The sequence below is a fragment of the Delphinapterus leucas genome, chromosome X (assembly GCF_059928025.1).
Source record: "Delphinapterus leucas isolate spDelLeu-1000000601 "Yukka" chromosome X, BTC_Dleu_Yukka2, whole genome shotgun sequence".
In the NCBI taxonomy this organism is placed as follows: domain Eukaryota; kingdom Metazoa; phylum Chordata; class Mammalia; order Artiodactyla; family Monodontidae; genus Delphinapterus; species Delphinapterus leucas.
The window spans coordinates 97,119,187-97,136,844 of NC_143150.1; the positions used below are offsets into that span (position 1 = coordinate 97,119,187).

General features: G+C 50.5%; 1 long non-coding RNA gene across 1 annotated transcript in view; it reads right to left on the minus strand.

Annotated features, from left to right (window-relative positions):
* LOC111165601 (uncharacterized) overlaps positions 1–17,239 on the minus strand; it is a 176,597-nt gene extending 159,358 nt beyond the window's left edge. Inside the window, exons 1-2 of the long non-coding RNA XR_016391382.1 lie at positions 13,012–17,239; positions 2,651–12,053 (exon numbers count right to left, since the gene is read on the minus strand). This is a non-coding gene — a long non-coding RNA (uncharacterized LOC111165601). The remainder of the gene's footprint in view (positions 1–2,650; positions 12,054–13,011) is intronic.
* Positions 17,240–17,658: the final 419 nt, after the last annotated feature.

Consider the following 17,658-nt stretch of genomic DNA (forward strand, 5'->3'; position numbering starts at 1 on the left):
TGATATTCACGAGTATGGCAGCACTGTTGTTAAAATAGTGAAATATCTCCATACTGATGATAAGTGGCCCCTTCCCCAAGCCTCGCCCCCAATGTCCCTGCTTGTGGCCCTGACCCCTCCTCTATCTCCCTATGACCTAGCAACCGGAGGGTCAATACCTAGCCCAGCAGAGGACCTCAAGAACCCCGGTTCAGCACTGGGCAGGCATCTGCTCTGATTGGTCATTGCCTGTCCTGTACGGCGGTGAAATATTTCGAATGTCACCCTTGGAAGGATGGGTGCCAGGCAGGTGAAGAGCCCAAATGAAGTTTCCTAGTAGCTGCACAGGAAGACGGAAAAAGAAATGAGTGACAGCTCGAAGGACACAGAGCAATTCTACCGAGCACGACTTAGTCTGCTCTCTAGGATAAGAAGTACCCTTAGAACTAGGCAATCAAGGCCCCTGGCCTGGGTCCCATGCTCTAGAGGGCCCTGCTCTGGCCACACCCCTGCCCATGAGGCAAGGCATCCACAGGACCAAAGGGACACCCACCTGGAGTCTCTTCTCCCCTCTGGACATGCTCTGGGATCCTGGAGCCCCAGAATTCCCCTCCAGACAGCCCTAAGTTCACTATCAGGGACTGCCCAGGCCTCCTCCCCTTGTCTGTCCTCCCAAGGGCACACACTGCCATCTGTTCACACCCCCCCTTAGGTGGCCCAGGGGTGACTGTTTGCAGGGGGGTTTGGGGGAGGGCAGAAAGTGGACAGCGCTGGACCAGGCGGGTCTGAGGGGGGAGCATTTAGATGCACCAGGTCCCTCCCAGTATGGAACGGGAACGGGCAGAGGGGGCCCAGAAGCCAGCTGTGCTCTAGTGCAGAACGCTGCGGAATCCAAGAGTTCGAAATTCACACCTGGCTTTTCACATCACTGTGAAGTTACATTTGTCAACATACTTCGGGAAGGTTGATTTTAGTTTTGAAATATTTAGAGGTACAGAATGGGGGCTTCTGTGTGTACTCCTGTCCTGGCCCCCAACGAAGTTAGGGGTGGGCGTGTCCACAATGATCACCCATTTGGAAGTCTGGCCTCTGTATCTTGGGGGAGGGGATTAATCAGAACAGGGAACAGGCCTGGATGGAGCGAGTCAGCAGCAAGGCCCGGGATGTAGACCCGAGAGGTACCTCCTGTCTGCTGTGGGAGCCCTGGATGTCCCTCACAGTATCGTGAAGCAGGGCTGCGGCTCTGAGGTCTGGCTGCGTGTTATTTAATGAGCACCCTGGTCCCTGCAAGGGACACTGAGTGAGCACCTTCTGGGGCTGATGAACCAGGCTGTGCGAATGCAGGCGGCAGCCGAGGCGCAGGTACAGCTAGCGGTGGAGAAGATGGAGTGACCCACCAACGTCTACTCTCAAGCCCATGGACAACTACAGGTGGAAGAGGCTGTGTGTGAGCTTAATGCTGATGGACCAGACAGATGCCACCACAGCCAGGACAGCCCTGTGAAAAGGCAGCAGATGGAAAGACCCCAACCCCGTCTCCAGAGGAACCCGCATTCTCCACTCATAGGGAAATCAACAGCCTTGGGAATGGTCTCAGAGCTGCCCCTTTCCCTGTGGAGGCTGCTAGAAATAGCAATTCCGGCCCATCTTCCTATGCAGTGACAGACACAGAGCACAGCCCGGTGGCTATGATGCGGACCTGACCCGCCCCTCATTCTCACCCCCAGCCTGCAACCCAGTCCCTGCTCTCTGGGCTTTCCAGGTGCAATTCCCCAGCCTCCCCGCAACCTCCCTTCTTTTCTTTCCCTGGAGCCGTCTCACTACTACGCTTGAGCTTCTGGAGAAATCATTAAAGCTGAGGCCAGCCACACATACCGGTCAACCGCGCTCCTAAAACTCAATAACAAATTTGATGCGTAGGCACCGTCCAGGCACTCTCTGGGGTGAGGGATGGCGGGGTCCCTAGTTTTCATGGGTCACCCAGAAAAAACCCCCAATGATTTCTGGTTTCTTATGAGTAAATGCTTTTTAGTATATGTGGGTCCGGCTATCTTTTTCAGTAGGAAATCTCGTTTTGCTAACTTTCAAAAGTGTATTATAAAACCTTCCACGGCTTGGAAGAAGTAAGTTCTGGAAAGAAAAGGGGAGAAGGCGAGGGGTGGGAGAGAGAGAGGGGGAGAGAAATCTCACTTCCTGAAAGAGGCTTCGTCAACACCCCAAACAAAATCTAGACCCTCGGTTATACTCTCTTAGCATCCGCATCTGGCGTTTTTCCTCCAGAGCATTTATCTCAATTTGTAGTTACGTATTTACTTATAAGGTAATTTGTTTTCTGGCTGAAGTTAGGAACGGTGCCTAACGGCTTAGGCACTCAATAAATATGTGTAAAATGAATTTATGAATTCTTCAAGGGAATGGTTCCAAAAACAAAGTTTTAAGAATTTGCAGGAGACTGAGACCAGCTGCCGTGTACTCTCAAACCAATGCCAGTTATTGGTTGGGTTTCTGCCCCCAAAACAGAAGATCTGAGAGGAGGCTGATACTGCCCTGAGCCCCAAATATGCACCCGAACACCTCCTGCCCCTCGACCCAGCTGTCCCAGTTATCATAAACGGTGGAACGAATTTTCCCAAGACTTAGTAACCTAAAAAAATAAAATAATTATGCTTACAGATTCTGCAGGTCAGGAATTCAGACAGCGGGGACAGCTTGTCTCTGCTCTGTGTCGTCCGGACCCTCCTCGGGAGGACTCAGAGGCTGGGGGCTGGGGGATAATGTTGGTCATCGGCTGAGGGCCTCGGTTCCTCTCCCCATGAGCCCCACCATGCAGCCTCTCGCACGGGCTGGTTTGGATTTGCTCACAGCTCGGCAGCTGGGTTCGAAGGGAGAGCATCCCAGGTGGAAGCTGTATCGCCTTTTATGACCCAGCCTCAGAAGACAATTAACATCACGGCTGACTCATTCTCTTCATGCAGGTAATTACAAAGTCCCACCCAGGATGGAGGAGGGGGACTCAGACTCCACCTGTGGATGGGAGGGTTCTAGAAAAACAAGTAGGACCAGAAATATTGTTGTGGCCATTTTTGGGAAGTAAAATCTGCCACGAGCCTGACACCAATGTGCCGGTACCAAGCCTCGTGCCCTCAGATTCCCCATTCCCCACTCCCGCCCCGCTTCCTCTGCTTAGTTTTGCCTGAATGTTCACTGGTATCCGTGGAAAGCCCTGGAAGGAGACTGGAGGACGGGAGGAAGGGAGAAGCCAGGGAATTTCTCCTCCTTGCTCTCTGCCTCAGTAGCTGGAGCACCTCTGTGGCTGCAGATCCCGGGGGACAGAAGCATCGCAGCTCTGGCTCCTGCCTGGTGAGCCCACTTCCGGACTCCACTGACCCAGCTCTTCCCTCCCTCCCTCCAGCTTCAGGGGCAACAGACGCTTCCTGCACTTGCCTAGCTCGGCGTTTTCCATCACATGTGTAAACAATTTTATGCATTAAGTTCCATCCGCTCCAAACACCTAGAGTAGTTCCTGTATCCTTGATTGGACTTTGACCGATATAACTAGCAGGGGCCGGCAAGTGCTTGCAGAAAAGCAGACGAGGTCACGGAGTGCATGTCAGAAACCCCAGAATCGAGTCTCAGCCCCATCGTCACTCAATTTGATTCACTCTGAAAAGTTTGTCTTTCTCCTGGATTCTAAAACAGCAAAATGAAACGAGTCTTTGGGACCCCTACATTCATAGCCAGAATTTCCAATTTCCTTTTCAGACATTTAGAGTAGTTGTCTGACTTTGATAGCTCTTCACTTTCTTGAGTGTACTTTGGACCAACAGGACCCTCATTCACAGGGCCGGGAACCACAAAGCCAAAAATGTTGGCCGGATAATGCGTACGTGCGGTAGCTCACCTCTGAGATGGCCTCCACTGAGCCGCACCTCCCGTTATTCAGGTCCTTGTGTATTCCTCCCCTGATCAATAGGATATTGTGGGAATGACACAGTGTGACTTCTGAGGCTAGATTATCAAAGACATTGTGGCTTGTGCCCTGCTCTCTCTTGGATCAACCTATCTGGGGTAAGCCAGCTGCCACGTTATAAAGGACACTCTATGGAGAGCCCTACGGAGACGTCCATATGGTGAGGAACTGAGGCCTTCTGCCAACAGCCAGTGAGGAACTGAGGCCTATTGCCAATATCCATATAAGTGAGCCATCTTGGAAGTGGATCCTTCAGCCCCAGTCTAAGCCTTCGGATGACTGCAGCCCCAGCCGACATCTTAACTACAACCTCATGAGAAACCATGAGCCAGAACCATGGAGCTAAGCTGCTCCTAAATTCCTGACCCAGAGAAACAGTGAGGTAATAAAGGTTTGTTGTTGTTTTAAGCCACTAAGTTTTGGTGTAATTCGATGTGCAGCAATAGATAACTAGTACAGTACAGGAACATTATACTCTGAGAGCAGCTCTGCGGATAGAAACTCTGCTGTTGACCCCTGGGAGGTGGGCATCCCCACATCCAAAAGTGTGTTCCGGGTAGATAGGACCAAAACCTTAAAAACCTATGAAAACACTAGAAGAAAACACAAACTAATTTTTTACATGATTGGGGTAAAGAAAAAGCTTCCCAGGCAAGCCATGAAGTCTAGAAGTCATGGAAAAGACAGACAGATTTGACAGTGTAGAAGTAAAACCTTGTGTATGAAAAAAGACATCATGAACAATGTCTAAGATAAATGACAGACTGGGAGAAAATATGTGGAGGAGAAGGTGAAAGCAAACACCACAATGCCACACGGAAGGGGTATGAAGAGCAGATTTTATTGGGAAAGTTTTCAAGTAAATGTAGGATGCACAGTGGGCTATGATCCAGGAAGGGACCCTGCCCCTCCCCACTCTGGATGCTGCCTTTCAACTGTGTAAGATTGGAGAGGCTTTACATACAGGGAACAGTCAAGACTTGGAGGTATGTGTGCTGGAGGAAGGGGAGCCCTCAGCCCAATGCAAAGTTGGGTTCAGTCACAGCCACTCCCACTAGGGGGAAGGTGGGAGTCCTCAGCCTGAGCAGGCAACAAGAGAAGGGTTCCAGGAGTCATCATTGGACCATTCTGCTTGTCACTCCACAAGATGTTTGCAACATACGTAACAGGCAAAATGTTACCATCTCTGATAAGCAAAGAGTTTCTACAAATTAGAAAAAAAAATAGTCCAATAAAATATAAGCAAAATGGGACTTGCCTGGTGGCGCAGTGGTTAAGAATCTGCCTGCCAATGCAGGGGACACAGGTTCGAGCCCTGGTCCGGGAAGATCCCACATGACGTGGAGCAACTAAGCCCGTACGCCACAACTACTGAGCCTGCGCTCTAGAGCCCATGAGCCACAACTACCGAGCCTGCGTGCCACAACTACAGAAGCCCACATGCCTAGAGCCTGTGCTCCACAACAAGAGAAGCCACTGCAATGAGAAGCCCATGCACCTCAACGAAGAGTAGCCCCCGCTCGCTGCAAATAGAGAAAGCCTGCGCGCAGCAACAAAGACCCAAGGCAGCCAAAAATAAATTTTAAAAATTAATTAATTTTTTAAAAAATAGGCAAAATATAGGAACACAAATCACAGATGAAGTATACAAGACCCCAGAACATAAGAAAAGATGCTCAATTTCACCTAACGATAAGAGTAATGCAAAATTAGGGACTTCCATGGTGGTCCAGTGGTTAAGAATCCGCCTTCCAATGCAGGGGACGCAGGTCCAAGCCCTGGTCAGGGAACCAAGATCCCACATGCCACGGGGCAACTAAGCCCGCATGCCACAAACTACAGAGCCCACGTGTGCTCTGGAGCCTACGTGCCACAACTACAGAGCCCACACGCTCTGGAGCCTGTGCACCGCAACTAGAGCGAAGCCTGTGCACCGCAACAAAAGATCCCACATGCCGCAACTAAGACCCGACGCAGCCAAAAATAAAATTAAATAAATAAAACTTTTAAAAAGGAGTAATGCAAAATAAAAACCAAAATGAAATACCATTTTTAACCTGTTCCACTGGCAGAAAATTTGAAACAATTGACAATAGCTCATGTTGGTGGGAGGGTAAATTGGTTCAGCATTTTGGGGTGAAGCAACTTGGCAATATCTTTCACAACTGTAAGTGTGTAACTCCTCCTTGCTCAATATCCCCTACAGAAATAAATCTTAAGGAAACACGAAAACTCGAGGAGACATGAACTAGTTCATTCCAAAAATATTTATTGCATGCTGTTCCAGGTACTGAGGGCTGTTCCAGGTGTTGGCACCTTTCCAGGTGCTAGGAGATGCAGCAGTGAAAAAAAAAGTCCCTGGTCACATCCTAACGGAGGACACAAAAACCTGTGGGCAAATGAGGTACCATTACACTCACCAGGGATGCTACGAGTAAAAAGACTGACAATGTTGAGTGCTGATAAGAATAGGGAGCAACCAGAACTCTCATACTTTGCTGGCGGCACGTGAAACAATTTGTCAGTTTCCTATAAAGTGAAATATACACTTATCATATAACCCTTTATTAGCACTCAGATATTTACCCAGAAGAAAGGAAAACATATGCCCACAAATCCTTGTAGATGAGCATTCATAGCACCTTTATTCATAATAGCCCCAAGTATAACTGACCCAAATGTCCATCAACAGAAGCATAGACAGGTTGTGATATATCCATACAATGATAGACTACGCAGCAATAAAAGGGAATTAACTATAGGTACACACAACATGGATGAACCTCAAAAATATGCTGAACAAAATACTATGCAGTCACATGAGTGCATCCTATATGATTCTACTTATAGGGAACACCAGAAAAGACAAAAACTGATCTCTAATGGCAAAGGAAATCAGTGCTTGCCTGGGGCTGGGGGTGGGAGGAGGGGATTGACCGCAAAGGGGGCACAAGGAAAATCTAGGGTGATGAAAATGTCCTAGACTTTGATTATGGTGGTGGTTACATGGGTGGTGGTCACATGGGTTACGTTTGTCAAATCTCATCAATCTGAACACTTCAAATGGGTCTCATTTATCATATGTAAATATCCATCACTAAAGTTGATTCAAAGAAAACGTGTGGGTGGATTCTTGCTGTCTATGGCACAATCCCACCCACAAAACCTTCTGGAGGCAAGAGCATGGCTTCTATCTCGTGGCCTCCAAATAAGGCACCAAGCGCCATGCTCGAATGTGTGAGAGACACTGAACCCCACAGTCACACAGAGGAGGACACAAGGGGACACCTGGCAGGAAGTGCTCTCTCTCTCAGGAAGTGCAAGATAGTGTTTTGATCAGAGGCAGCAGATGTGAACTGAAATAGTACTGCTCTACGATGTTAGGGACTCATTGCCCTAAAGCTGAATCCAAGATTTGAAAGCTGTACCTAATTATGTGTCACCCTATGGTTTATGTGTCTAACCAAAGTTGCTCTTGTCCTTGATATCTATTGCCACATCATGCACCCAAACCTAGTGGCTTTAGTACAACAACTCGTTACTCTCTCTCACAGTTCTGTGAGTTGACTGGGCTCAGCTGGGGGGCTTGCTCAGCTGGGGGGTTTTTACTCTGGGTGTCTTGTGCAGCTGTAGTCAGGTGTTGGCTGGGGCTGGAGTCTTGAAGGCTTAACCCAGCTGGACATCCAAAATGGCACACACACGGGGCTGACAGTTAATATTGGCTGCTGGCTGGGAACTTAACTGGGGCTTCAACCGGAATGCCTTTAAGTGTGGCCTGTCCATTGTAGTTTGGGCTTCTCACAGCATGGTGGCTACCTTCCAAGAGGGACTGTCCCAAAAGTGAGCATTCTAGTAGGCTCAGGAAGCTTCAAGTCTTTCTGTGATCCTGTCCTGAAAAAACCACACAGCATCACTTCCACCTCATTCTCTCAGTCAAAGCAGGCATAGGACCCACCTGGGTTCAAAGGGGTAGAGACACAGACCTCTCTACTTGATGGGAGAGTGACAGGTCTCACTGCAGAAAAACATGTGGGATGTTGTGGCAGCCATCTTTCAAAAATGCAGCCCACCCCAAATATGTAGTGAAACCTCATTTTTCTTTGCTCTTCAATGTAGTTTTAAGCTGGGCTCCAACAACTTTGACTAAGGGCAAAGGTTTGAGAAAGGCAGGATTACACTGATGGTCAGCCCAGTGGGATGGAGGTCTTATTATTTACACACTAGTAGTATTAGGTATTACAGAAGTTAGTGCCTCCAAATAACTGTTTGCTTTTCCTCTACAGCACTTAGAGGGCTTAGTAGTGTCTCTCTTACTCCAGGATTCCCCTCTGCTGTTAGCCCTCACCCTTCCCTCAGGATCAACCTCATCCAGAAGATATTTCTCTGGGCCACACCTGACTCTACAATCACATCTCCCAGCATTTCAGTCTCTGTACACTTCCCTACAGGCATTTAGAGTATTTCGTAGAGCTGGGCTGCAGTGCCTCGTTACACCAACAGGTGGCAACCTAACATCTGACCCAGGCTTGTATTTTAGGGAAAAGGGGATGGGGATGTGGGATACGGTTGGGGAGAAAGAAAGGCAGCAAAGGAAGTATCTAACGTTCCTGTGCTGCAGTCTGCAATTTTCGAGTTTGAAATATTAATTGTTCTAAAATACTCTTTTCATCAAGCTTTCAAGTTTGATAACACCGGTTTTCTCCCGAACAAAGGACATCTATGACAGCTGTACTGAATGTTCCAGAGGGAGCCTCGATAATCCAAGATTTCATCCAACATCCCGACTCGTTTTAGAGCCAGTCAGCAATCCATAATGGATAAGCCACTCTGCCTAGGGCACTCTATTAGACTCTTAAAGTGGGCCATGACAAGGAAGAAATCCAGTCTCTAGTTTCAAGGTGCCTACATGGTAACTTTCAAGACACCTCCAAGACAGTGTCTAATCAGCTTAAACCTGGCAACTGAGGGCTCAGGTGTGGGCCAGTGGGAGCCCATGACTGCCCTAGCAGGGGGGGAAGGGGAGAGGGGCCAACGTGGGGAGGGACAGAGTGGGAGGGCCAAAAGGAAACCGGGTGTTGATGCGCACAGGATACAGTTGGGCAAAACGTCAGAGGGAAATGGGGAGAAAAAAAAAAAAAGTGTAAAGCGTGTTGCAGGAAAAGACAGACTTGATTTGAATGGAGGGTACAGACCCTAATTTCAAATTATAAGATGTTAGTGCCAATAGGAACCCCAGAGACCATCCAGCCCCCAAGCTCATTAGCTAGGAGGGCCACTGTCGGTGAGCGGCACGCCCGGACTGGAATGCGGCACCCTGACTTCCACATGAGGTCTCTCTCCAAGTGTTGAGCGAGGGTGATGTAACACAGGCAGAGAAACAGTTATTAGTCAGAATTTCCAAGAGGCTGTAACCTCTCCTCCTTTTCACCGAGTCCAGCTCAGTTTGGCAAATCCCTGAGTGACCTCGGGGAGGCTGCTTCTCCTCGGAGCCTCATTTCCTTCTCTTATCAAACGCTTACTGTACGCTTTGCGCTATTCCTGACGCTTTATGTGTGAATTCATTTTGTCACCGCTACAACTGTCTGAGGTAGGTATGATGATTACTATCCCCATGTGACAGGTGAGGAAACTGAGGCGGAGGTTAGTAAACTTGTCCAAGGTCACACAGCTAGGAAGTGGTGGAGAACTGGTTCAAGCTGGGGCTGTCTGGCTTCAAATGTGTGCGCTCAACCACTAGGTAACCCTGCCTTTCAGCTGGCTTGGCTGGACTAGCTGCCCTCCAAGGTCCCTTCCAGGGCTGACTTGGTAAGCTTCTACCCACTTGCTTCCTCTAGGACTGGTCCAGGAGAACCCAGGAGAGTTCCAGGAAAAAATCCTCCCCGAATGGCCATGTATCCTTCTGCTCTGGGGCCCATTTTACAACTCTAGCCATCACGGAAAAGGCCAGTGGGGACGATCAGAATCCTGAGATGAGAGACAAACGTGGAGGGCAATGGAAGAACTTGCCTTTTTCAACCCGTTCATCTTTGTTGTTGTTTCTCTCAGTGGCTGTTCTTATGCACAGAGGGTCCACTTTTCCAAATGTGATTTTGAAACTGCAGCAGAGAGAAAGCCAAATAAACACAGAATGGTCGGCCAAGGGCCCGTACTTTCTATTCCCTGGTTACAAAGTAAAATTAGCTAGCTGGTGGCCAGGGCTGGGAGATTTATTTTGGTCTGAAGTCAACCCACAGATTAACAATATTGGCAAGAACTATACAGGAGGGGAAAATATTTTGGACAAGGCTGCATATGTTTGCAGATACACCATCCGCCCCTGTGCAGCAGGCCAAGGTTAAAGAGAATGGGAGTCAGGAGCGGGCCGCGCTGCGCCCCTTCTGTGAACAGTCGGTTTTCTCCTGCAAGACGCCAGCTCTCGCCCTCTGAGAGCAGTTGCATGGTACATCGCAGGAGACACGGAAGGTGGCCGGGAGAGCACACTCCCCGTCTTCGAGAAGATGCACTTGCTCATCTTTCATTCCTCCTTTCCTGCCAAGACCTACATTCCATTCTGAGGGTAATTCTCAGGCAAGAGCAATTTCCGGATTCTCAAGGACTAACCGAGGGTTAGTGTCAGAAGAAATTATCCAAAATTGGAAATAGGCGAAAGAGATTATTGGGTGTTCTTGCTGCACCGTGCAGGGGCTGACACCTTTGATTGATTTCCTATCGACCGGGCTATTTTACAACCCCATAGCTGCAGGGGTTGGTTCACTTTCAGATTTTTGTCTGGTAGAGATGCAAATAATTTCTAACCTAGCTATCTCACCCCCAAATTCTTCTATTAAACTGCCTATAAATACCTAGCCCCTCACATTCTCATTGTAATCGGTTTTAACCTCTTAGAGGGTCCCCTCATTAATGAATGAGCTAAATCAAATCTTTGACATGCGGTCGTTTTATAGTTGCACGAGAGTCAAGTGTTTCCACCTGCGTGAAATTCCACTTTAACACAGGAATTCCGCTTTAACACGGCATTTTTTTTCTGGCCTCTTTGTCATCCCACCTCAGGCCCCAGGTTCAAGACCCCATACTCCTCAGGGTGGACTCCACACAGCACTTCGACAGCCGGCAGCCAACCTGGCCCCCTTCGCGGCGATGGGGCCGCAGATAAGACCCTGGCCCCCGGCCTCGCTCATCTCCACCCTGCCCTGGAGTATGCTGGTCCTTCAGGGAACAGCCATGGGTAGGGAAAGGGATCCAGGACCCCCCCCCCCAACCCCCAGGAGTCACAAGGCCTCTTTTAGAGAGCTCATAAGCTTGGGCAAAAGAAGGCATCAATTCTCTGACTCTGCGGAAGTGATCTCATTCTCAAAATGGGAATAGTCATTTCTACATTGCAGATTTCACAGGGAGTTTCTAAAGTGCTTCTCAAAGTTTAATGTGCATATGACTCACCTGAGGGAATCTTAATATAGAAATTCTGATTCGACAGGCCTGGGGAGCATCTGAGGGCGTCCTTACAGCCTCTCAGGTGAGGCTGCTGCCCGTCCGCGGGCCTTTTGAGTAGCAAGGTTCTGGGGCTGTTGGGAGAGCCTGCCCTTTGAAAATCCCAGGGCACAGCAAACATACCTTTGAGGAGTTAACGATTTACGCTTAGGGCTCCACTCCCACAGGTCTGCATAAATCCCAGGAACCGCCATCTCCTAAACCCATGGTGTGCCTGGGCCGTTATTCGCCTGACCTCCCTTAATCCCCACAACCAGCCCGGAAGTCATTCCCATTTTACTACAGAGGAAACTGAGGCGCACACCTGTTACATAACAGCGCTGGCTTTTGGAGCCGGGTTTGCCGAGCTCTAACCACATTACTACACAGCCTCCTTCCTCCACCATGGCCTTGCAGGGCCGGGCTCCTCGGCCACATCTGCGGGGGCGTTGGAAAGGGACAAGGGAGAACGCTCCTTCTTATCACGTGGCCCCCATTGCCCTCGCATTCCCTGGATAATTCCTCCACCCTCTCCCCCTGCAGCTGTCAGAGGGAGGGAGGGCACGACTTCTGATTAATTCCACGGCAGACAAATGTTCCTTGAGAACCCGTGGTTGGCAGAGCTTGTTTCTTCACCCTGGAGAGGAATATGGAGAAATTCAAAGAACGAAAACAGATCTCTGCCTTCAAGGAGGTTAGAATCCAGTGGAGAAGCTATCACGTAGATACACTACTGCAATACAAATTCAGATTGTCCCTGCCAGCCCTTTTGTTTGCGGAGCCCCTCTCTCCTCTGGGTAGGGCCCCTGTTTATCAGCAGACCTTTTGGTCTGCAAAGATAATCCTTCTGAGTTTTTTTTAATGGGACTGCGGGGGGGGGGGGGGGGGCGGGGCGGGGGGGGTGGGGGGACAAGGCAGGTGGCAGACAGGGGCAGGGGGAGGGAGGTTGTGAGCAGCAATTAGAGTCTATTGGGTTGACGGTGTGTGCTCCCAGGGACCCAGGGACTGGGCACTCCTTTGGCAAATGTAAATATCAAACCAATAAATGCTAATGTAGCATGAAAAAGTGCTGATCTGGGAGAAAGTTCCAATCATTTAGAGAGCCTGTCGCAGAAAGCATTTAGGTGTGCCGGCTGCAAGGGAGCTGGGGAGGGAATCAAGGGGATGGAATTGGGAGCTCCCTTCTGGGTGGTAGTACTACCCTGGCCACCCATTCCAGGAAAAGGGAACCAGCAAAGAGGGTCATGGCAAGGTGCTGGGGAACGGGGGACAGTAAATAAGACAAAGCCAGAAAAGGGGGTCAAGTTCCTGAACATCTGGCACGAGAAGAGGGAGATAGCAAAGAGCCCTGTTATCAAGATCTCTGTGAACTTGACACCTGCCTCCATGGGTCTTTGCCCAAGGTCACTGTCATCCTGATGGGTTTCCTGAATGTGGCCCCAGCCGCGTCAGCCTGCCTTCGGGGACCGCTTTCTGAGTGATGGCTCTGATCTCTCTGTCCCTCACCCCCTAGTCCCACCCCACCATACGCCCACACTTCTAACACACCTGTCAAGACCACCCCCTCCCGCCCAAAGTCTGCCACACCTACCCACCTCACAGAGGCCCTGGAGGACCTCTGCAAATCCTTATGAACTTCATCCAATACAAATGGCCATTAAGGGACCTGTGAGATGAGAAAGCAGGGAAGTATGTTGGAGAGAAGACTCAGCTGGGTTCCAGGCCTGGCTCTGCCACCTCTTTGACCTTAGAAAACATATCACACCTCTCTGAGCCTGGAAGCCTCAGTTGCTTCATCCGTAGAATGGGAATAACAACTCCCCCCTGGAACATTAAATGAGGCAGTGATATATGTGCAAGGGCTTGGTAGCCTACACATCCAGCTGGTCGCAGGGCAGGTTGCCGGGCCCCAGGCTTGCTGGGTTCTCTTTCTGGCCCCAGGACACTGAGCAAACACCTGAAGCCTCCTTACAGCACGGCTGCCTCTGAACATCAGAGAGAAAGAATGTTCAGAGGGAAAACCACTCATCCACCATCCCTGCCTCCTGCTCTCTAACCCAATCTGGCTATCTGATCCGGTCAAGTTGTTTGTTGGGTTTTTTTTGCGATACGCGGGCCTCTCACTGTTGTGGCCTCTCCCGCTGCGGAGCACAGGCTCCGGACGCGCAGGCTCAGCGGCCATGGCTCACGGGCCCAGCCGCTCCATGGCATGTGGGATCTTCCCGGACCAGGGCACGAACCCGTGTCCCCTGCATCGGCAGGCGGACTCTCAACCACTGCGCCACCAGGGAAGCCCCGATCCAGTTAAGTTTACATCTAAATATCTCTGGAACCTGCCTCTTCCCTTTCCTTACATCCCTTTCCCAGAGCTGCCGCCTTGGCTCAGATCCTCTTCACTTTTGCCCGGAAATTTGCAGGCTCCCCACTTCAGTCTCCCCAACCCAGCCCCCTCTTCCTCGTGGCTGCCTCTGTTACCCCACTGCTCTGCTTCCACCATCTTTCAGCCTCATCGGGCCCAGCCTCCTGCTCAGAGGCCCCAGAACCTGCCCCCGCACCTCAGGGCCTTTGCATCTGCTACTTAAACAGGACAGCAACTTTGACCCGTCCTTTTTGGCCCAGCTGGAAACCCCGGCCCCTAGGTTACCCTCAGTGGGATGTGAGCTCCTTCCCATGCACTTTCTTCTCTCAGGGTTTGCACAGCTCTCAGCCTGGTAGGACAGTTAGTTGGGTTTTCATGAACATGGACTCCCTCAGAACGCGCTCAGAAGCCCAAGGTCAAGCTCTGGAAGGAGAGTTTCCGGGAAGGAAGGGCAGCTGGGCCCTGAGCCTTAGTGGCTGTCTCTCCCTGATTCTTCCTTTCCGCAACCTTGGGATCCTCTTTGAGACCTTGAGCCCGCTGTCGACCTAGGCAGAGGCATGAAAAGACCTTCCAGAACAATGTCAAGGGACTAGGGCAGAATAGCTAAGGCAGTTCTCAGTCTTTCAAACCCTCACAGAATGTGCTGAGCCAGGCCAAGCTCTGGAGATACAGCAAAGACCAAGGCAGACCCAGATTCTGCCCTCCTGGAGAAACCTGCTCTAGGGGATGTCGGCCACCATGGCATGAAGATGCTCAAGCAGCCCTGTGGAGGGCCCGTGTGGAGAGAACAGAGGCCCCCAGCCAGCAGCCAGCACCAACTTGCCAGCCACTTCCAAGGTGAGTGAACCACCTTGGAAGTGGATGCTGTGACCCCAGCTGAGCCCTCAGACAACTGCAGCCTCGGCCGCTCTGACTGCAACCTTTTGAGAGCGCTGGGCCACAACCGCCCAGCCAAGCTTCAGATTTCTGCACCAGAGAAACCAAGAGAGTGGAAAAAATGACTTCTGTTGTTTTAAGCTACTAAGTTTTGGGGTGAGTTGTTACCCCGCAATACATACCTACAGATGTGCCACAGATGACTGAACTCAGGTGGTTTAATAGCACATATCATTATAGTGGCTCTCTCATCTGTTGAATACCCACTACGTGCCAGGCACCCAGGCACCCTACTATACTCTGCACACCTTACCTAACCTGCTCCCCACAACGATCCCGAGGCAGGGCTTATTATTCCCAATTCAGAGATGAGCCACTTATCCAAGGCCACACAGTCTGGGACACTGTCTTATGGGCCTGTGTGAAGAATCCCGTCTCCTGGGCTCATCTCTTCCTCCTCACGTGTCCCACTCAGCTCGGACTTGGATCAGTGACCTATGATCAGGAAGCAACAAGGACTATCTAACAAAGATGCCTGTGTGGGATGCCCAGGGCCCACATTCCCCCAGTCCCCATTGCTCCCACCCATCAAAGACAAAAGCCTGGGCTTCCCTGGTGGCGCAGTGGTTGAGAGTCCGCCTGCCGATGCAGGGGACGCGGGAAGATCCCACATGCCGCGGAGCGGCTGGCCCCGTGAGCCATGGCCGCTGAGCCTGCGCGTCCGGAGCCTGTGCTCCGCAGCGGGAGAGGCCACAACAGTGAGAGGCCCGCGTACTGCAAAAAAAAAAAAAAAAAAAAATAGACAAAAGCCTTGGGAAACTGATGCTCACAACAGACTGTATTTTCTAAGAATGGCTGTAACAATACCATCCATCCCACATACTCTTCTACAGTGTGACATTGCCATTCCCTGTTGAGAAACTGGGTCTCCGCCCCCTTCCCTTGAATCCAGGTGGGCTTGTGACTGCTTCAGTAAACACTTCCACTGTACGTGGACGCGATGCCGGGTGACTCCCAAGGCTGAGTCATAAAAGCCCATGCAGCTTCCACCTTATTTGCTAGAACAATCACACCTGAAGCCCTGAGCCACCACATAAGAAGTCCCATCATGCTGAGGCCACCATGCTGTGAGGAAGCCCAAGCTATATAGGGAGGCCACCTGTAGGTGCTCCATCCACTGTCCAAGCCTTTGAGTCCCACCGAGCCCAGGCACCAGACATGTCAATGATTGAACCTGCAGATGGCTCCAGCCCCCAACTATAATCACTGGGCTTTGAGTCTTCCCAGCTGAGGCCCCAGACATTGTGGAGCACAGACAAGCCGTCCCCCATTGTGCCCTGTCTGAATTCCTGACCCATAGAGTCCAATAAGCATAATAAAATGGTTGCTTGAAGTCACTACATTTCGGAGTTATTTGTTACATAGAGATGGTAACTGGAACAACGTTCCAGAAGGTGGGTGGAAGGCTGGGTCAGCCAGTGGGTCCCTTCCTCCCCAACATATACAGACCTGCCGCAGTTGTGTCTCAGTTCTGAAACCCGGGAAACTGCACCTACCTTATACCACTGCCCACCCCCACTTACCACTGAGAACTGAAACCACATAATTCCCTCTCCCTGTGATTCTCACCCCCAATCTTAACTCCCTTGCCTGGTCACCTTCCATGTTGAACAAGGCTGCCCTGTATAACCAATAGGATATCTTGGAAATGATGAAGTGAGATTTCTGAGGTTAGGTCATAAAAGACACTGTGGGTTCTGTCTGGCTCTCCTTTGAATCACTTGCTCTAGGGGAAGCTAGCTACCATGCCATGAGGATTCTCCAGCAGCCACATGGGAGGGGCCCACAGGCCAAGGAACTGAGCCTTCCTGCCAACTGCCAACCCCATTTCACCAGCCATGCAAATGAGCCACCTTGTAAGTGGGTCCTCCAGCCCTGGTAAATCTTTCAGATGGTTATTGGTGACCCGAGCCAACATCCTGGCTACCACCTCATGGGAGACCCCAAGCCAGGACCACCCCATTCAGCTGCTCCCAAATTCCTGACCTTCAGCAACTGTCAGATAATAAACGTTTATTGTTTTAAGTCACTACATTTGGTGGTGATTTGTTATTCTCTGTCCCTACGTTAAACAATTCTGGGACCAGGCATGCTTTCTGATCCCCATGTTTAAATCGTACTGAGAACAAACAAAATTAACTTAGCTCTTTGCTATAAGAAATATAGCAAGATAGACTGAACCAACTAAAATAGCTTGTTATCAAGACCAACAGCTAACTCATCAAGACTTACTACAAGACCTCTGCCTTGCTGTTTCCCAATCCAAAACTACTTTGTCAGAAACTCTCCCCAACCCCAGTCAGTTTCTTGCCTTGAAAGACCCAACTTCAGGGCTTCCCTGGTGGCGCAGTGGTTGAGAGTCCGCCTGCCGATGCAGGGGACACGGGTTCGTGCCCCGGTCCGGGAAGATCCCACATGCCATGGAGCGGCTGGGCCCGTGAGCCATGGCCGCTGAGCCTGCGCGTCCGGAGCCTGTGCTCCGCAGCGGGAGAGGCCACAACAGTGAGAGGCCTGCGTACCGCCAAAAAAAAAAAAAGACCCAACTTCAAAATCACCCAGTCCAGCCTCTAAATGCTGTCAATACCCTTCCCCAGGGTCCCTGCTTGGAGACATCACTAGCATTCTGTCACAGGGGTCCTCTTCCTTACTGAAGTAGGTCTAATAAATTAAGCTTTGCTTGATTGAAAAGTTTTTCTGGGGACTTCCCTGGTGATCCAATGGTTAGGACTCCGCACTTCCACTGCAGGGGGCGCGGGTTCGATCCCTGGTTGGGCAACTAAGATCCCGCAAGCCATGTGGCACGGCCAAAAAAAAAAAGTCTTTTTAGAGCGTCGATAGTCAATACCATACACCCCCCAAACTGGGGCATCCACTCTTGGGATTTGGTCATCTGTCCAAATGTAGTCGCCACTAGCCACATGTGGCTATTTAAATTAAATGACGTGAA